Source organism: Heterocephalus glaber, unplaced genomic scaffold (genome assembly GCF_053883595.1).
Source record: "Heterocephalus glaber isolate CG9 unplaced genomic scaffold, H.glaber_assembly_v1.0 deba00001463, whole genome shotgun sequence".
Classification (NCBI taxonomy): Eukaryota; Metazoa; Chordata; class Mammalia; order Rodentia; family Bathyergidae; genus Heterocephalus; species Heterocephalus glaber.
Genome location: NW_028258310.1, coordinates 1,651,592 through 1,673,441, shown reverse-complemented (window position 1 = coordinate 1,673,441; position 21,850 = coordinate 1,651,592). Strand labels below are relative to the sequence as shown.

The window sequence follows — 21,850 nt, the reverse complement described above, 5'->3', positions numbered from 1 at the left end:
TTTTGGATAGGATGGCCTGCTGGGGGCTCACTTGATAAGGAGATAATTAGCCAAGTGTTCAGGGTTGTTGCAGGGGACCCAGGCCCTCCTGACCAATTTCCTTACATTGACTGTTGGCAAGACTTGTCCTGTCTCAGCCACGTTAGCCAAAAGCTTGCATTGAGGAGAACTGTAGAGTGATGATGGCTAGGATAACAGCTGCCTACAAATGTCAGCCAAAGTCAAATAAACTGAGTCTATCCAGGGAATGAGAAGTTCCACTTCCACACGTCCAACAGTATCCATCACTGCCACCACCACCTGGGCCCCTGCTGCAGAGGCTCGACCAGAGCCAGTCAGCCCCCAGGCACTGCCTCTCTCCCAATGTTGTCTGAGGTCTCCCCGGAGACCCCTCCAATGGCAGCCTCCCCTGAGCTGCCCATTCTGACTCCCCACATCCCTGTGGGTGCTCATCAAGAGAACCCCTCCAGCAGCCCAAACCTCAGGCCCGGCAAGGTGCCACGCAGATGCCACTTTTAGAAACACAAGGACCCATTTACTATGACCTACGGGGCAGATCCAAGGAGGGGAACAAGTGTTAATATATCAACCCTTCACCACCACTGACCTCCTTAATTGGAAGAACCACACACCTTTATCTACTGAGAAACCCCACGCAATGACTGACATGGTGCAGTCCATGATCCAGACGCACCAGTCCACATGGACTGACTGCTAGCAACTCTGCCTAACCCTATTTAACACTGAGGAGCACCACCGGGTTACACAACTGCCCTATGACAGTTGTAATAAAGTGCCTTGGCTGGAACATTGGATCCCAGGCTTACATCCTGAAACTAATTCCCAGGAGAGGATCCCCAGTGGGACTGGAACAAGGAAGAAAAGCTCACCTCAATCACATGGTACCAGGAGGCCCTCCTAAAAAGGATAAAGGAAGGAGGAAAAAGGGCCATGAACATGAGCAAAATGTCAGAGGTGCACCGGGGGCCAGAGAAAGCCCAAGACAATTCTACAAAAGGCTATGCGAAACATTCCATCCATATACCCCCTTTGATCTAGAAGTGGCTGAGAATCAATAGATAGTGAATGTGCCCAAGCTTAAGGAGTTTACCAGTCAAAAGTTACAGAAGAGTTTTGCTGGAATGAACACCAACCAATTGATAGAAGTTACAACCAAGGTGTTTACCAACTGAGATCAGGGACTCCATGGGAGGAGAGTTGCAAGGTATCAGCAGGCTTGTTGGCAGTCGCCCCTACGAAACGATCTAGACAGCCCCATAAATACATGCCCAGAGGCAGAGGACGAGGCCTATGCGGAAGTCAGGAGAGCCAATGGGGAAGCTAACAGAAGGGCACCCCCTACCTGGGAACACAGCTAGACTGGGACCAATGTGCCTACTGTGGCAAATATGGACAATGGAAGGATGAATGCCCCTACCAGGTAGAAAAGTCTCCCCCCACAACAAGAGAAGGCAAGACATGTAGTCCAGGGCCAATATCAGCCAGTTCAGAAGCCACACAGAACACCAAAAGATGATTTTATAGGACTGGCCACCATGGGAGGACATGAGAGGAATAGGACAGACTGGGTTGTATTTTGTTAGGCCCCCAGGAGCCTATGGCTCTAATGATGGGGGGGGGGGTACGGTGGCTATAGACTTTATGATAGACACTGGAGCTAAACATTCTGTGGTGACCCAACCCATGGGCCCCTTTCACAGGCCACCATCGTGGAGGCCATGGGCAATTGAACATGTGCCCTTTCCTGTTGCCCCGAAAATGCAATTTAGGTGGCCATGAGGTCATCTAAACATTCCTATACCTCCCTGACTGTCCCATGGCTATAATGGGTCAAGATTTAATTAGGAAAGCTTCAGGCCAAGATAACTTTCAACTCCCGTGGACAGGCTGCTTTAATTTTACAAATCCAGAAGCAAAAATCATGACTCTTAAGACCCTCCAAGGTGAAGAGTGGCGACTCTACAGTCTTATAGAAAGGCCAAAACAGGGACCAGAGAGCTTCCCTTCAAAGTACCTGGGACTGAGGACAATCCACTTGGATTGGCCCAAAATATACCTCCAGTAATTGTACACTATAGCCAGGGGCAGAGCCAATTCACTAAAGACAGTATTTCATACCTCTCAAGGCACAGACTGGGATCCAAAAGCACTTGGACAGGCTTCTAGATTATGGTATCCTCCAACGCTGCCAGTTACCTTGGAACACACCTCTCCTGCCTGTCCAAAAACAGGGCACAGATGACTATCAGCCAGTTCAAGATGTGTAAGCAGTAAACCGGTCTACCATTACCTTAAACCCAGTTGTTCCCAAACCCTTACACTCTCTCAGGCCTCATCCCCACCAAAGGAACCTTTTTTACATGTCTAGACCTCAAAGGTGCCTTCTTCTGCACCTGTCTGGCCATAAAGTCAGCCAATTTTTGCCTTCCACTGGGACCAGAAAATGGCGACAAAAGCCAGGTGACTTGGACAAGGCTACCCCAATGGTTCAAAAATTCTCTGACCAGGGCCGGGGATTTAGCTCAGTGGTTTCACCGCCTGCTGTGTAAGCGGCAAGGACCCGAGTTCAATCCCCGGTACCAAAAAAAAAAAAATTCCCTGACCATTTTCAGCATGCCACTGGCCATTAACCTGAAGACCTTCCCTGCAGATCAACATGGTTATGTAGGTAGATGACCTGCTATTGGCTAGCCAAACACAGAAAGGCTGCATAGAAGGGACACGATTACTTCTCACTCTTCTGTGAGCTTCAAGAAAGAAGGCCCAAATTTGCCAGGAGAAAGTTAAGTACCTTGGTTTCCACTTGTCACAGGGATGCCATCTCAGGTCTGAGAGAAAACAAGCAATTTTTCAATCCCAGTTTCAACAACCCAAAACCAAGTCCAAGAGAACCTCAGGGCCATAAGTCTCTGTAGGATCTGGGTACCTAACTTCTCAGTCTTGGCAAAACCCCTTAATAAGGTCACAAAGTAGGGGTATGAGAACCTCTGTTATGGGAATGGGAACAGCAAAAAGGCTTTGAAGAGATTGAACAGCCCCTCACCAATGCACCAGGCCTGGGACTTCCAGATATGACTAAGCCTTTCTATCTGTATATCCACAAGCGTACCAGCATAGCAGTGGGAGTTTTAACCAAGATGCTAGGATCCTGGCATCAACCAGTGGCATACCTTTACAAGCAACTCAATTCTGTTGCCCTGGGCTGGCCACCCTGTTTTTGAGCACTTGCAGCTATAGTCCTCTTAGTGGCAGAAGCTGACAAACAGTCCGAGTGCCACACTCAGTGATGACATTAATGGAGTACGAGGGACAATACTGGCTAAGGCCCAGATGGTCAGGTATCAGGGGATGTTATGTGAAAACTCATGCATTCACTTAGAGCTGGTGTGGACCCTGAACCCAGCAAGCCTACTGCGAGTCAGGCCAGGCCAGTCAGATCATGACTACATTTAGGTCATGGATGAGGGAATCTCCAGCTGACCAAATTTAGGGGACCAACCCCTCAAGGACCCCAACTTCGAGTATTTCATAGACAGTAGCAGTTTTGTGAAAGAGGGAGAACACCTTGCAGGGTACTCCGCGGTAACCCTTAATTCCATCGAGGCAAAATGTCTGCCAAAAGGGACCTTGGCCCAGAAAACAGAACTCAGTGCACTAACCCGAGCACTTCAGCTAGCAGCAGGAATACACATCAGCATATAAATGGACTCTAAGTATGCCTTCACCACCTTATGTGCATGGGGGTCTATATAAAGAAAGTTTATATAAAAATGAATTCAGGGAAAAAACATAAAATATGGCAGGGAAATCCTTGAACTCTTGGATGCTGTATGGGCCCCTAAAAGGGTGACACTCATGCACTGTCGGGGACATCAAAGGGGAGACACCACAGTCACTTGGAGAAACCCTAAAAGCAGACCATGAAGCTAAGCTGGTGGCCACCAGGGAAACAGGAGAGTCTAAGGCCCTGGCTGCCGCATTTAGTCTGTTAACAAAATGGGACCCTAATTACTCACAACATGAGATTGCTTGGTTTAAGACCAAGGATGGAAGTTACTTCCCAGGCAGATGGTGGAAGCTTAAAGATGGCCTGGTAGCAATCCTCAAGGCTCTGGGTTATGGTGACCACTGGGCCTATCGCCTCCATTGAAGCTGTGTCTAGTGTCCCACTTGGAAAGGTAAAGATAAGTTGGCTCTCCTCCAAAAGGGGCTCCCACTCTTGGCTGTGAATCAGGAACCTGTAATCCCACTGATTTTACTATCTTTAATCCAGGAGATCCAAAGAGGAAAATGGTCTCCGGGTTGGGATATATATAAGTGGGCGAGGCACTAACCCTGGGACTATATACTACATTTTCAAGGGGGTCATTACTGTGCCAGTGGCCACATATAATCAGATTTTTCACTCATTCTATGAGGAAATAGAAAGTAGCCCCCCTCCAATCCCAGCCACACTCAAAAACTAGTGTTTATCACTAGCAGGGACTGTAGCCCAGACTTTGAAGTATCTTCTTGTTATATATGTAGGGGACCAATGGCCATGAGAAGCTAGAGAATTAGATCCCCATGAACCTTATTCTGGCACAGGGTACCCCAGCTCTACCTCAAGGGTTTGGCTTCTCAAAACCTCAATAACTGTCTTGCCCAATGTGGGAGATGGTTCAACATCTGTGAAGGGAGCCTAACATGTCAACCACCCAGAAAACCCAATGTTGGGGGTTCCCTGACTACCTTGAACCAAACCACCCCTTGTCCAACTTTTCTCATCTAAGGAGAACCTGGGAAGATGTTGACAAAGAGATCAAATAGTGAGCCTCAGAAGGACTTATTGAATAAGTGGAAGAATCACTTATACTGTACTTCCCCCAAACTGGTCAGGGTCTTGTGTATTAGAAACTGTCCATCCATCTTTCTTTCTACTCCCACTTGCCAAGGGAGAACATCTGGGTGTCCAAGTGTATGGGGAGAGGAGGACCTATAGAAAACAACATACCCTGCAAATTGGCAATTGGAAAGATGATGAATGGCCTCCTGAATACATAATTCAGTATTATAGTCTTGCCACCTGGGCAGAGGATGGATCCTAGGGCTACTACACCCACATTTATATGCTAAACCACATAATAAGACTGCAAGCAGTTGTGGAAATCATAACTAATGAATCTGCCAAAGCTCTTGTTAGCCAAACAACAGACCCAAATGCACACTGCAATCTATCAAAATCACTTAGCCTAGTGGGCCGGGGATTTACCTCAGTGGTTTCACCGCCTGCTGTGCAAGCGCAAAGACCCGAGTTCGATACCGGGTACCAAAAAAAAAAAAAAGTTTTGGGTTGGGGATTTAGCTCAGTGGTTTCGCCACCTGCTGCGCAAGCTCAAGGACCCGAGTTCAATTACCAGTACCAAAAAAAAAAAAAAAAACTCAAAATCACTTAGCCTTAGATTATCTGCTTGCTTCCAAGGGAGGGATTTTGGGGAAATTTAACCTAAGCAACTGCTGCCTACAAATAGGTGATGAGGCAAAGATCACAGAAGAGATTACAGATCAAACGAGGAAAACTGCTCATGTTCCCACCCACACCTGGAAAGGTTGGGACCCCAGGGAACCGTTTGGAGGGTGGTTTTCAATGCTTGGGGATTCAAAACCCCCATAGGTATCACACTCTTGACTTGGGAACATGTTTGATCCTGACTTGCCTGGCTCTCTTGGTTATACATTCTGTCTCCAGCTTCACTGAGAAAATGGTCAAAAGAAAAACTGCTGCATATGTGATGATATTATGGAAATATAAACCTCTGAACCAAGACGATGCTCTCTGACCCAAAATAGAATGGGGTCCGAACACCCAAGGGGAGAATGTGGTAGGGCCCCTCTCAAGGTGGGTCAGAGGCAGGAACCTCTTACAATGTAGTGATATCAGCCTCTGTGCACCAGGTGTAGTTGTGATATAACTGATATATCATACCCAACTAGACTGTACAATGTTAATGTATACCCAAAAAGAGTGTAAAATATTAGTGTATGCCCATATAGGGGAGGCAAAGACAAAAATTGTATAAAAGGGTACAACCATGCCAAGTTCGGCAATCAGCCTTAGATATGAATCTGCTGAGTCAGTGCTGGCACGAATAAAGCTGCTTCCTGGGAAAAAGGCCTGTGTCTGGTCTCTCTACATGGAAGTCCCCAGCAATATGTCAAAGTGCATGTTTTCCCCCGCTATATCTCTACCATGAAACTTAACTAAAAATGCAGCTATTTTAATGAATACATGGTATATAATTTAGAAGTTTTTTTTCAAAAGCACTTTTCTACTTTTTCTATTTAGAAATAATTTTCTTTTAGAAAATTTCCATATTATTTTCAATACATAGCCTTTCATTTATGTTTAATTACTGAACTATCCAAAAACACATTCCACCTGTAATAAGAATTCAAATAATATAAATCAAAGTAAAAATATGCCTTAGAAGGGCTGGGATGGAACTTAGTGATAGAGTGCTTGCCTAGCATGGGAGAAATCTGGGCTCAATACCCGGTATCACAAATGAATGAATAAATAAATAAACCCCACTGGATGTCCATACCCTTGCCCTTCAGCTTACTTGCCCTTCTCAGAGATAAATATTACTTTCAGTTTGTTGTGTACACGCCACACCTTTTTTGCAATGTCTGTGCATGCATATATTTATGTATAGAAACACTTGCAGGTTGGTTGGTTTTACCTAAGGTCCACATGAAGCCTCTGAAGAACCAAAACTATCCCGCAATAGAAATAGCATTTAAAAGCATATCATAAAACTGAAGGTCTTCTGTCCTTTCCCTTTGTTACTTTTCAACCCCACATGAACCCTAGAGAAACAAGCAACAGCATAATCAACAGAGGAAAGAAGAGTCAAGAAACAACCCAATTCCCTTCCTAAACAGAGGGCCCAGAGCCAAGGGCCAAGTCTGTAACTGGTGAAACTGGAAAGTGGGGAGAGAAGGGCAGGAAAGTTAGTTTAAAATTAAACAAGTCATTTTAATACCTGAAAATTACTCCTCTGCCAAAATTGAACTATATATATATATATATATATATATAATATACACACACACACACAATAAGAAATCAATGGAAACTAAACAGGATATCATTCATGGGTGGGTGGGGGAATATAAACATATATTTATATATCTATATATATAGATATATAGATATCACATAAAATAGTGGTTAGTAAGAAGTTAAGCCATTTCCTATTTTACTCCATTCAGTTCAGCATTCAGGTAACTTTTCATAAACCTGAAATAACAAATTTTTTATTTTTAACAAATTAAGATTTTCTTCATTAAAATGTTTCTTTTCTAAGAGTCTCAAATAGTGGTAGCACATATCAAACACTATTACAGAGCTGGGAATAAAGAGAGAAAAGAAAGAGAATGAGGCAAGGAGGAAAAAAGAAAAAGAAAAAGGGAAAGAAAGGGGAGGGGGAAGGGAGGGGGGAAGGGAGGAGAAAAAGAGAAAAATGGAGAGAGGGAGGGAGGGAGGGACAAAGGGAGAGAGAGAAAACACACACTAGAATTGCTTTCCTGGTGTATATTCCAGGGGTCAGCAAACTAGCTGGCAGGTTAACTTCTACTCATTTTTTAATTTTTATACAGCCTTCAAACTAAGAGTAGCCTTTATATTTTTAAATAGTTGGAAAAATACTAACAATAATACTTGCAACGGGTGAAAATTTTAAGACTTTCTAATTTAGTGTTTATAAATAAAGTTGTGTAAGAATGAAGCTATGCTAATTCATTTACATATTGTTATGGCTCCTTTCATGCTACATAAACAAAATTGAGTAGTTATGACAGGCTATATGTGATATTATCACCTCACAATGTTGCTCAAGGGACCATAAATTACAGTGTCACAATTATAATTTCAGTGTTTATAGTGCCACACATTTCACCATACCACATTGTATTATTTCTTATTACCAATGCAAATCTATCATGCCAAAACAACAGAGAAAAGTGGACCTTGACTATCACAGCTTTTAAGATAAAGTGTGGATTAATTATTACCAAATTACATGGGAAAGCATTATTATACAATGACACTAAGCCAAAGAATACAATACACTTCAACATGAACAAATGTATTTGTTTCTACTGCTATGTAACAAATTACTAAGCACTTAAGAGATTTAAAGTAACATTCATTTACAATTTTACAGTTTCTATGGATCAGAAACTTGGGCAGCCAAGTCAACTAACTGCTCAGGCTCTTCAAGGCATTGGCTAGGCCTCACTCCCATCTAGAGGCTCAACTGGAAAATTTCTCTTCCAAACTCCAGAGTTTGAGTGGAACTCATACTCTTCCTGTATATAAATTAGAGTCCCAGCTTCTTGCGGGCTGTCAAATAGAAGCAACCCTCAGTTTCTTAAAGATTTCCTACAGTTTCTAAAAGTTTCCTGCAGTTCTGCCATGTGGACTTCTCTAACAAGGCTGCTTCTTCAAATCCCCAACAAGAAATCTCTAGCTCTAATATTTTAAGATTGACGCTTATAAAAAGATAACATAACATTTTCTCATATCTAAATCCTAAGCTTTGTACCCTGCTCCAGTTCTCAAGTCTTGGGAGCCTTGCTATCTGCTTCTAGAAAGAGCCTAGGATCAGACACAAGAAATCTTAGAATGCCAATTTAGTTACTAACTAGCTGTGTAACCTTGAGCAAAATGATCTGTCTAATATTAAGAATTATAAAATAGGATTAGGCTAGATTATCAAAGGTATTCTTATACTATGTACAGAATTATAACTGCTTGTTATATTTGTCAAGGACTCTATTACCTGTAACTTTATGATCCCTGAACTTAGCATCATGCCTGTAACTGAAGATAATTAACACATATGCATATTAATAAATTAGTTCTTCCTCTCTAAACATTTATAGTAAAGTTTCATCCATGCAGACAATTCCAAATGTAACCAATGAGAATAGAAAATCTAAACCATTTCATTTACCCAGAAATATTAACCTAATCCTTCATTCACTTATGAAGTGACAAGGATAACTAATGTGAAAGAAAAATAAGCCTTCAAAAAAACCCCCAGAAAACAGAAAACCCGAGGGAAGCAGATCATTCAAAAAAATAAAAATTTCAGAATCAATGTTACCAAAAATAATCCAACATAATTGTTGTAGAAAAGAATATAAATTTCATTAACCTTACCAGTGTGAAAAATAACACTGCAACTCACAAAAGTTTGGCTATTAATGAAACAGATAAGGTAGGAAGATAGGGCCAAGAAGATCTGCATCTTGCATAGTACACAGTCACAGTCAAGCAACAATATACAAATTTACTGTAAAAAGAAACAGACATAAAAACATTATTTAAAGCATCAAAGTAAAGGAATAGGTGAAGTAAACATAGTAACTATGCAAACATTTAAAGACAAAAGGAGAAGTAAGAGAATGAATCTTATCATTAAAAGATAATGTAGCCAGGGATTTAGCTCAGTGGTTCCTGGCACCTGCCTGGAAAGAGCAAGTCCAGAATTCGATCCAAGGTACCAAAAAAAAAAAAAAAAAGAGCAAGATAATATAAAAATTTGACCTCATGTCAAAGAGAAAAGAGAATGTATATTCTTTAGAATTATGAAATTAACCACTCCAACTACTTAAAATAAATTATTAAATGTATCTACTGAAAAAAATCAGAGACTGGAAATATGAGGCAAGAGATTATTGCTTATCTTTCTGCATTATTTTTCTTTCTTCTATATACAGGCATTAATTTATCAATTCTACTGTCAACTGTTAACTTTCATCCTAAAACTAACCCAAAACACTGTCCAAACTTGGAAGGATATTTCAAATGATTAAACTGGAAAATATCAAGTGTGTCTACAAATCACTTTTTTTTAAATTTTTGTCTGCTTACTTAGAAAGAAACAAGTACAACTATAGTGATATAGTTGTGGTGCTCTTAACCAGAAATCTACAGATCCTCCTCGTCATGTTCTACAGAGAAAACCCATAGCTTTAAAAGGATTATTAAAAAAGCACATGATCCAAAAAAAATTAAGAACCACTGAAAAGTATACCATTATCGAATTGCTTTATAAATTACATTCTAAGAAATAAGGCTAGGGATGTAGTTCATCAGTATAGCTTGCCTAGCAAACACAAAGACCTGGGTTTGATTACCAGGACCAGAAAAATAGACAGACCAACCAATCAACCGACAGACAGATTGTGTCAATCTATCGTAAAAACTAACATTTATATTTTATTTATTCAAAATCCAATCTTGTTAACACATAAGTATGGAGCAATTTATAATAAACATACCACAAAAGGACTGGAAAAAAGGGCAACAAAATTAAGAGGGAATTAAAATAACGTTAGAAATAAAACTACATTATGTTTAAATATGACAGTTCAGTTCACACACAAAACAAATTTATTTCTGTGCTTTCTAGTAATCAATAAATGAAAATATAATGGGGTATAAGAGTCAGAGTGATCATTTTTATACTCCAATTGTTCTTATATTCCAAAAAACAATGAAGAATCTAGTATTTAAAACTTTTTTTAAAGAATCTAGTATTATACCTATACTTTCAATTGTAAAAACTGAAAATTTGCCTCAGAGAGCTTTAAATTCAAAAGATACAAGGAAGATAATGAAAAACATGTATTTTAAACACTTAAAAGGCATCCACAGAAATAAAAACTATTGAGGTTTCACAGAAACATGCCCTGCTCACAATTCTTTTAAAACACAAAATAATTTTACACTGCTTGAGGATATTTTAATTTTTATTAGGGATACTGCCCTTTAATCTGAAACTTTAATCCTTCCACTAAAAATAATAAACATACATTTAATGTGCGTAAAGCTACATAAATGTGCATAAATAGTAATATTTATAGCTTATATTTAATTATATATCATTCTGATTACTGACTTATTTAAGTATTTGTATTAAAGAAATTCACCAAAAAGATACTTTAATTATCTTTGAGAATAAATGAATATGAATAATCAAGTGCCTTACTTTCATAAGCAATTTCAATTTCAATGTAGCAATATCCACTAAAAGAATAAAAATAAGATTCTAAATACAGAAATTAGGCATGATCTGATTATATAAGTAAAAATGTAGGCCACTGGCATATTTCTAATTTGACAATCACTGATGAATCTTCAAACATAAAGTAGAAAATCAAGGCTAGGGATTTAGCTCACTGGTGCCACCGCCTGCCTTGCAAGTGCAAGGGCCTGAGTTTGATCCCTGGTACCAAAAAAAATTTTTTTTAATTAACAAAAAATAAAGTAGAAAATCAAATTCTCTAATCTGCACAGTCCAGTAATTCAGGACTTAACAGAACCAGCTGACATCCTTTATACTGCAACTAGATAAAACAGAAGTACACTGGGACTATATCAGTGTATTACGTCCTATCTCACAAGACAGCCACCAAGAGCTAGCTATAAAGTTTTCAAATAAACAGTATAAGCAGCTCAATGTTTTAGAAATGATTATTAATATTCTACCTGGTTTCCAAAATACATACTATTGGAATATAGAATTATGCACCTGTAATAGTAAATATTAAAAGTTCCTAAAGGCAACTTTTCGTGTTTAGCATGTCATCCAACAGGCTCTCTGCATGTACAAAATTACAAAAACAACAAAAAAATGTCAAATTTTATATTCAAATATTACTTGTCAGTGTTGATCACCCATAGCTATGTTATCTCACACGAAAAAGTCCACTTTAGTAAATGAAATGGCTCATTCACTATTTCAAATAAAAAATTGAATAAAATAAAATAAAATAAATTAAATAAAAAATCCCTATAAAAATTGTATTACAATACATGTCTTCAGGCTTCTCCGAAATTTAAATGGGTAAGGATATTTGTGATGAGATGGCTAGTTGTTACATCACATGCTTCTATTAACAGCAAGGGTCCCAGTTATTGGTTTCTGGCATTAACTCAACTGTGGTTGTCCAAGAAAAGAGTATTTATTTTTAAAAGCTAAATCATTAACTGTAATGTCAAAAATGGAGATCAATTTCTGTAATTACATGCTACAAAAACTTTTTTGGGGGCCAGGGATTTAGCTCAGTGGTTCCCCCGCCTGCCCCACAAGCGCAAGGACCTGAGTTCAATCTCCAGTACCGAAAAAAACAAATAAACAAACAAAAAAAAACCTCTTTTTGTTTCAGAAAGATTTAGTAACTATCATCTATAACACTTTATTTTTTGAAACTTCATTTCATTGAAGTCCCTTGCACATTGTATAAAGATCCTGGAATTTCTAAACATTAAAAATTACCACCTAGTTTCATTAATGTTCTCCAAACTGTGGATCAGGATCCATTAGTTGTTCATTGAAACAATTTAATGGGTCCCAAAGAGCAGTTTTAGAGATGATATAGTCTATAACAGAAAAGAAAACTGAGTACATATATGTAATAAATCATGTTCAATGAGATTTGTTAATCTTTAAAAATATACACGTGGGCCGGGGATTTAGCTCAGTGGTGCCACCACAAGCCTTGGGAGCACAAGGTCCCGAGTTCAATCCCCAGTGCCCCCCCAAAAAAGTATATGTATCACATTACATATAGTCACAATGTAAAATATATTTCTGTAGGTTTTCAAGTATGTCTAAACTTAAAGTTACTGTAAAATGACACAATATCAAAATATTATATTATAATCAGTTATAATTAAGGCAATTTTTAAATTAAAAATCTAAATTTCCTCAGTAAACAAATACTACTATAAGTCTAATTAAATTAATATTCTAATTATCTAGGTCTGACCATTATCCAATAATTAGATATGATTTGAGTGTGCCTAAAGAGTTCAAGTATTGAAAGCTTGGTCCCCAGGGTAATGTTAAGCAGTGATGGGACTTTAAGAGGTGAGACCTAGTAGAAGGTCATTAGGTCATTGGCACTAAGCCTTCAGAACGGATTTAGTTTTAGGAAAAGTGAGCTGTAAAAGAGCCCTCCCCAATGCTCTGGCTTGTCTGACTCTCGCCATGAATACCCACCATGATGCCATCTGCCATGCAGTGTTCACTAGAGCCAAGCTAATGCTGGCATCATGCCCTTGAAACTCAATAATTGTGAACTAAATATACCTCTCTTTTTTATAAAAGTACCCAACCTAAGGTATTTCATTACACTAAGAGAAAGCAAAATAATGGACTTATATCTGACTATTTCACAGTTCCTCAAAATGTCTTTTGTCCCTTCAGTTTTCAATTTCTCATGTGAATTTACACATCCATTGGTAATAGCTTTTATCACAGACCATATGTTTCAACAGTTGGAAGAAATACGCAATTTAAAAATGCCCAGCTTCTTAAGCATTTATATTATATGCATACGCAGAGAACACATTACCCTCATCTCCTGCTGCCTTAAAAATTACAAGAATCAAAAATCAACCAGAGGTCATGCAAAATTTTTATTACTGAAATATTCATACCAATCTATATGAGAAAATCTCAGTACCTATAACAACAATTAATGATATAAAATTTAAACTGCAAGCCATCAAGGAAAATCATATTCCATTTTGGGGATTACTCTCATTCAATAAATATTTATTATTTACCATGTCCCAGACATACATCTAGAAACACAGCAATGAACCTGCCTCCCAAAAAGTCTCATCAGGCCTCTTCATAAGCTACCTACCTACTTCCATGACAAACAACTTCTGAGGTGTACTTCATATTAATTAAAAGTTATATGTTATTCTGGTCCGTAAGAAAGTTAAAAACACATGATTCACAGCTGTTATGTTTTACAGTCACTGCAAACAAAAACTAATCAAACACGGAACCACTGCTTCCAGGAAAAAAAAACAAGTTTAGGTTCCTGCTAACTTCTATGGTCACAAGATTTTGATCAATCAATATATATCATTGTTTTAGATAAGTCTGTGTTTAAAAACACCTTACAGTATTATAACTTATGCCTGATCTGAGAGCTCTTAACACACGTTGGTTTTGTTTTGGTTTGGTTTGGTTTTTCGGTGCCGGGGATCGAACTCAGATCCTTCCGCTTGCGCAGCAGGCGGCGAAACCACTGAGCCAAATCTGCGGCCCAACACATGTATTTTTTCTGTAAGACACACTACAATTTTCTTGTGCTAATACTCTGGTTTCTCTTAGATCGTATAAAACTTTTGCCTTTTACTACAGTCTTCTTGAGCTTAGGAAAACTAGGCAGCACATCAGCATAAGCTTGGGAGCCATTTTAGACAAAAAAAAAAAATCACCAAAAAAACAAAAAAAAAGCATTAAATGCACCATAAAAAGTAAAACAAAAAGCAGAGAATCACCTTATTCAATCTCAGCTAGAACACAGAGTGTTCCCACACAAGAATGACTCAAAATTTTTGCCACTCTGCATATGGTTATGTCTGTGATTGAGTAGGACAGCATAAAGAGTACTGATTTTGAAGTTGCAAATAAATTGTAGCAAGCAGATAAACGTGCAAACATGTGATCTACAAATAATAAGAATCAACTTTTTAAAATTACTGTTTTAAATTTTCTTTGCAGTCTGTATTTGAACATTTTGGGGGGGCATCATCAGAGTTTAAGCTTGTAATGAAGGAATTTTTTTAAATAAAGGTTTGAAATTAAAAAAAAAAAAAAAGGGAGAACTTTCTCTTTAAAAGTAGTCCCTGTAATAATTCAACAAGAAAAGGCATAATTAAATATCACCATTATACAACTCCTAATAAATTAATGGAACTAGGCAAGGATCATCTGTGACTACTAACAACAGAGGAGAAAATCTTTGATCTATCCAATGAAAGAAAAAAAACTGAAATGGAATCTAATCTCTACATCTCACTGCCAAATTTGAGGAAAGATAAGGAACAATGTTTTTACTCCTTAATTTAACATGAAATAGTAGAGCTTTTGAATCTGATATCAAAGGCAGGGATTACATTTTATTCAACTCTATCGCTCCAGTAATTATTATAATATATAGGACACAACACCGACTAAAGGTTTATGATATGAACCACGAATGAGAAATTCTTAGAAATTTACTTTTTCTTGTTTTTAAATTTTTATTAGTACGTTTATATTCTATAGTTGTTTACATTCGTTGTGTGGAGTTGGTACATGTGCCTAACACATCTTAATTCTTTTTTTCAACCTCTTCCACTTCCCATCCTCCCCCCTCCTTCCATCTCTTGATCTCTTCTCATTTGAGAATGATCTATCTCCCTACTTACTATTATCTATATTTTACTTTGTTGTCTATAATTCGGGTTTCTCATGTAAGAGAAATCATGTGATATTTAAGCTTGGGTGTCTGATTTATCCACTTAACATTACAGTGTCAAGGTGCACGCACTGTCCTACAAATGACTCATTTATCTTTCTTTATAGCAGAGTACTACTCCACTGTTTAAGTACCACATTTTCTTTATCTATTCCTCTTTTGACAGATATGTTGGCGGCTTCCAAGATTTAGCTATCATAAATTGTGCTACTACAAACATGAATATCCACATATCACTATAATATGATGCCTTGAACTCTTTCAGGAAAATATACTTATAAGGGGAAAAAGCTAGGTGAAATGGAATTTCTATTTTTAATTTTTTGAGGAATCTCCATACTGATTTCCATAGTGGTTGTATTAGTTTACATTTCCACCAATGATGAAGGTTTCTTTCTTCCCTGCAACCTCGCCAGCATCTGTTTTATTTTATTTCTTGATAATGGCCATTCTTTCTGGGGTAAGATGGAATTTTAGTGTTGTTTTAATTTGTACTTTTCTAATGGCCACCAATGAAATTTAGAAACATTAATTTATATAGTCATCTTTTCAATTAAAAGAATAAAAGAATAAAAACATGGTGGCAATTTATAGGTCTAAGAGATGAAAATGCAATAACAGGTCATAAACCAAAGGTCATTCACACTATAATTTCAACTTTCCAAAACATAGTGTTAACTCAGAAGAAATGATTAAAGAAAGTCACAAACTGCCCACTGTCTTCACTAAACAATAATGAAACCCCTAAAAGCCACTTGAGTCTGTTTACTTTTATTTTATAATAATTCTGATGAGCTTACATTAAAAATCAAATTGACAAGACGAAAAACTGAGGTGAAAAATATGACAGATAATGGCAAAAAAACTTTATAATTCATCAATAAATCTGTAGACATCTCTGTTTAACAGCATATTTTATAACAAATCTTCAGTGAGAACCCTGAATTCCAGAGAAGATTTGAATATGGTTAGAAAACACTGAGAAAACTAAAAATTATATTTTGATACAAAGGGTATGCTTCAATCTTCTAATTTAACAGGCAATTCCCCATAATACAAATAAATGAGAAAGTACATTCAGAAAGGTCAGTGACTATATCACATTTTATTCTCCTAACAAAGTTATTCTTTCACTTTTTGGTTTTTTTTTTGGTACCAGGGATCGAATTGCTTGCAAGGCAGGCGGTGGCACCACTGAGCTAAATCCCTGGCCCATAGTTGTATTCTTTCTTAACTACAGTGCTTATTTCCTAATTTAAAAAAATAAATAACTACAAATAACAGCCTAGAGTCGGCAATGGTTACAAATTTGAAAGGTTCATTTGAGGGTATTCATGATTGTGTATTTTAATTACAAAGCTAATATTCTCAACTCTCATCACAGAAAAAAATATAAATTAGTAGTATGTTCATAAATTACAGTCAAGTTAACTACAAAATTTTAGAATGAAATATGTGAGTGACAGAACAAGCAGAAAGTACACCTACTTGTCCAGAGATAATATTTCCTTCTGTCCAGCCCAAAGGAAGTATGGGGGCTTAAAGACAGAAACAGAGAAGTTATACAAATGTACCCAAAATCTCAATTTCAGTACCAGGGATTAAGAGCCTAATTTTTCTTACAGAGGTCACTGCTATATTACTTGAATAAGAAAGAATAGTTCCACAGCACACTGAAGATTTCATTCACTGAAATGTCAGGCTACCCCTAAATCATTCCCTAAATGACAGTTCTATACAAATATAAATATCATACTCACAATTACAATGTTATTTCATGATACTGCTGGTGTGCAATCAAAGTAACAAACTAAAGTAATTCGATATAACCCATTTAAGTTAGAAGAACTTCTACTGAAGTTTTTCTATATTGCTAGTGGAATATGAAAACAGTACAGCTGCTTAGGTAACAATCTGGTAGTTTTTTATAAAATTAAACAAACATTTGCTTTATGACCCACAAATTCCAATTCTAGGAACTTACCTATGAGAAATGGAAATATTATGTGGCAGCTTTATTCATAACTGCCACAAACAGGAAAAGTGTGTTTTGACTGGTAAATGGTAAATATGTTGAGGTACATCCATACCTTGGAACACAGTAAAAAGAAAGTACTGTTACAAGCTATAATATGGATGGATTGCAAATGCACTCAGCAATGTAAAATTCAACCAAATTCAAGAAGCTATGTATGCTGTATCACAGGATTCAATTTACATGGTACTCTGGAAGAGCCAAAATTATAGAAGAGAAAACATACTGGTGGTTGTTAGGGGCTAGGAGTAGCAAAAAGGCTGACTACAAAGGAGTAGGTAGCATAACAGAATTTGGAGGTGGTGGTGATGAAATTGTTTTATATTTTGATTGTGGGAAGAGTGAATTTTAGTGTATGTAAATTTAAAAGTTGAACTAAAAGGAAAAACTAACATTAAAAACATGTAATTGAGATGCTCAAAAAAAGGAATATTTTTTCACTAGCCTATAAACACATTTAACCTCTCCCATTTTCTGACTAGCCAATAAATGCATTTTATTTCAATTTCTGCCTTTTTATTTCTACTTTTAAGGCTGAGTGACTAAGTCAGATGCTTACATTTATTGTTTTATTTAAATCTGGGCCAATTTACTTGTTTGAGATTTGTCTCATCAACTGTGACAATGTAAAGTAAACTGGTTTGGAATGAGTTTGGTAACTCAGGAGGCATTTAACCAAGCTTCTTCCATGTTACACTTCTCCCTAATAAAAAAGAATAATCTAGGGCTGGGGATTTAGCTCAGTGGTGCCACCACCTGCTTCGAAAGCGCAAGGTCCTGAGTTCGATCTCCGGTATCAAAAAAAAAAAAAAAAAAAAAAAGAAATAATCTATTCCTCCAACAAATACATGACCATTAGAGGCCTATTATATGCCAAACACAGTAAATATATATGGCAAAGAAGGCAAGCATAGTCTTTGACATCACACAGTTTAAACAAGCACTAATATAAAGTATATGTACTACAACAAAATTACAGTAATTTCTGAGCACACAGCAAGTGCATTTAACATTATCATGTATGTTCAAATTTTTATCTTCGATATGGAGAGGAACAACTAGGAGGTTCACATTCTCCCAAGAAGATCTACACTTTAGAGGGCTTGGTGTCTTAGTGAATTCCAAAACACAGCTGAGGGCTGGGGATTTAGCTCAGTGGTTCCACCACCTGTCCCACAAGCACAAGGTCCAGAGTTCGATTCCCAGTACCAAAAAAAAAAAAAAAACCACACCCAATATTCTGGGGATGTAGTTCAGTGGTAGAGAGTTTGCCTGTCATGCACAAGGCCCTGGGTTTGGACCCCAGCACCAGGGGGGAAAAAACCACATACAGCTGACAAAGCATGTAAAACGAGTGCTCACTATCCCAGTATCCTTCAATGTTTAAGGGCGGGGGGGGGGGGGAAGCAAAGCGTTTGTAGACACAGTACACCATCACTCACAAGCAGAATAATAATCACTCCCCAATGACAAGTTTCTCTTAGGGAAATACTGTGCATCCCATGTAGATGTGTTTCTGTTACCTTTCCAGCAAGCAAAAACTCTTTCTGGTATAGAATATCATGATTATAAGATTTTGTTCTTGAGGAATTTTATTGGGTGAAGCGGACCAGAGGTGATAGTATAGATAGGGAATATGAACTGAAGAAAAAAAAAGCCATAGTAGGTACAAAGATTTCTGCAATGAAGTCTTGAAATCAAATTAAGGAAGTTCAAGGAAACTAAAACAGGAGTATAACCACACCCCTGCTTCTGTCAAAAAAAAGGAAGCCAAGATATGTAAAAAGAGGGCTGCCTGCAGGTGTTCTGGCATGAAGCTATTATGTGCAGACATAAAATTACATAACCCCAAGAACTAAAGAGGACACTTGAAGAATACTCAACTATGGCAAAATTACCTGAAACATTTTCCATCCTAAGCATCCTAATTATATTATCCTTCCAGGACCTTAGCAGAACCCACAGAGTCAGCGTTAATAAGTTAGTAACAGTGAAAGAATGAAAGAATGAAAGCTTTGCAATAACTATTAAAGAAACTAATGCGGATTCAAATAAATGCTTACAAGAAAAAGAAAAGCCTAAATTAATAAATTACTAGCTTCTTACTAAAATAAAACACTTATTTCAGAGAAGTGAGATGTTGAGTAGTTTCTATTTTAGGGGTACATGCAAATTACAGTTCCTTTCCCAAAGTTCTTGTAGTCAAACATGTCTTGATGAGTACGAATAAACCTCTAGTGAAGGCTGGCACAGTACAGAGAAGTTTGGGACAGCATATCGCAATTCAAACACTTGCTATTCCTGCATGTTTCAGAACAGCTTTTGTGAAAAAATTAATTGTCCCAAATATACAAAAGTAACCTCTGATTTTCAAAAGCATTTTGGATATCAGAATTATTGCTAAGTTATGGTCTTATAGAACACTACTCATTACTTATTATTATGTGCTGATTTTCTTTTTGTGGTGTCTTGGTGAACCCAAAGTAATTCTCAAAGAATTGCATAGGTTTACAAATAACATGTCCTCTTAATCTTATACAATGTTAAATCTCTCTACTACAAATCCTCTTATCAGGGCAGTTTTCAGAAATCTAACCCTGCTGGGGATTGAGCTCAGTGGCATTGTGTGTGCCGTGCAAATGCAAGGTCCTGCGTTCAATCCCTGGTACAAAAAGAAAGAAACCTAACCCTTGCAATTTGTAGAAGAACTGTCAAATCCAAACTTGCCACCAGGCAAAAGAACATCTAATGAATTGAAAATATTGAACTCATCATAAAATGGACTGCTCCCATTTTGTTTGAGGAAAAATGCTATAATTGATAAAGATGTTCCTGACCCAGGAAGCAACATCAAATGAGTCAAAAAAAGGACTTCAATTTGTCATAAATATAAAGTAAGCCTATAAACTCTATTATCATAGTGTATTTATATGTATATATTTACTGACTATACACAATATAAGCAATATACAACAACATACTACTACTGCGGTAATAAAATATTTCCACTGAGGGAAGCACAGAGGTGGGTCCTAGTCAACAATGGTATAAAAGAGAGTAAAAGGCAGAGGATTTAGCTCAGTGGTTCCAGCACCTGCTGCACAAGCTCAAGGTCCAAAGTTTGATCCCAGGTACCAAAAAAAAAAAAAGAGAGAGTAAAGAAGTGCAGTTCTACTAAATAACCATTAAGGTCCCTTCTGTCTTGATGGTCCATGAAAAAACAACTCAATCATGTTGTAAGTATTATACTTCTAGCCTAAAATGAATAGTTTTGTGTTAGAATCATTTATTGCCTTCTTATAATGTATAGTAACTTTAAAAGATATGTTTGTTTTTATCACTTATGTCTCAAGATTTCCAGAGACACCTTGATTTAATTTATTGATAAATTTCCCTTTAACAAACTTTAAAATGTTCCAACTTGGTGCTACACTTACCAAAAATTGCTATTATGCAATAAATATAATGGCCTCTTAGTATGGTAGGTATAAAGCTATAAGAAGTCATTTTTTTACCTGTCTTCTGGCTAATATTTTCTATAGATTCTTTTTGTGTCATCTTTACACCTCATGCCAAATTTTAAAAGACAGATTAAAAATGGAAGTCATTTTTTTAAAAAAGAGCTAAGAGCTAAGAGGTACATATAAAGGAAAAGGGAAATCAGTTATTTTCATTTCTGTATCAAACTATGATAGCTTTATAGAAATCCTAAAATATGTCATTGCATGGGTAAGATTCCAACATGTCCTTTTTTTTTTTTAACATCTCAACAGAAATTTGGGCTAAGAACCATTGGTACAAACAGCATTCTCTACAAATCGTTTTCTTTTCTCATCTATGAAAGCACTGGCATTCTCCACCTTACAGTCAAAAATGCAACGACTATTGTTAAAACTGTCCATTTTTCTTCTCTCCTTTACTTCTTATCATAGGAAAAAAACCTAATTTTTTATTTGAACTTTTTAAACAAGTTACTATAGTAAAATTCATTTTCATTTATTTGATATTCTCATTCTCAAATACTCAAGATTTTTTTTTCATTAGTACGTTAGCAAGGTTTGCTTCAATAATAAGCAAACATATAATACACATTCCAGGAAATCAATCTTCTATAGAATATCAGAAAATATTCAGAAGTATGATTTTAAAAAACTGATTACATTTTGATACTTTACCTTGCAGAATCTCAATTATATGAGACTGTCTAACTACATTAGACACAACATATCCTAATACCTATATTACATGAGGTATTACGTGAAAAGAACTAAGTAAACAATCTACCATTTCCTTAAATGAAAGGTGTTATCACAAGATTTCACATCTTTAAATTTTCATATTTGGGGTAAGAGAAGTCATGAAGTCATACTGTTTTCTGTTCCCTGGCATAAACATACAAAAATAATATTTTATAAAAATTCACACCTATAAATATCAGGTTTTTCAAATGCAACCTACAATGGATACCTACTA

At 37.0% G+C, this 21,850-nt stretch overlaps 1 protein-coding gene across 17 annotated transcripts in view; it reads right to left on the bottom strand.

The window, feature by feature from the left end:
• Csnk1g3 (casein kinase 1 gamma 3) overlaps positions 1–21,850 on the bottom strand; it is a 112,594-nt gene that overhangs the window by 83,508 nt on the left and 7,236 nt on the right. The window contains exon 2 of one of the 17 annotated variants that reach the window (XM_021266265.2): positions 2,140–2,238. The exons of 14 other annotated variants lie outside the window; for them this stretch is intronic. The gene's annotated coding sequence lies outside the window, so the exon portion shown is untranslated. Of the gene's footprint in view, positions 1–2,139; positions 2,239–9,229; positions 9,255–17,326; positions 17,433–21,850 lie in introns of those variants that run through there. 2 more of the 17 variants (XM_087180521.1, XM_087180522.1) reach the window with 2 other exon arrangements.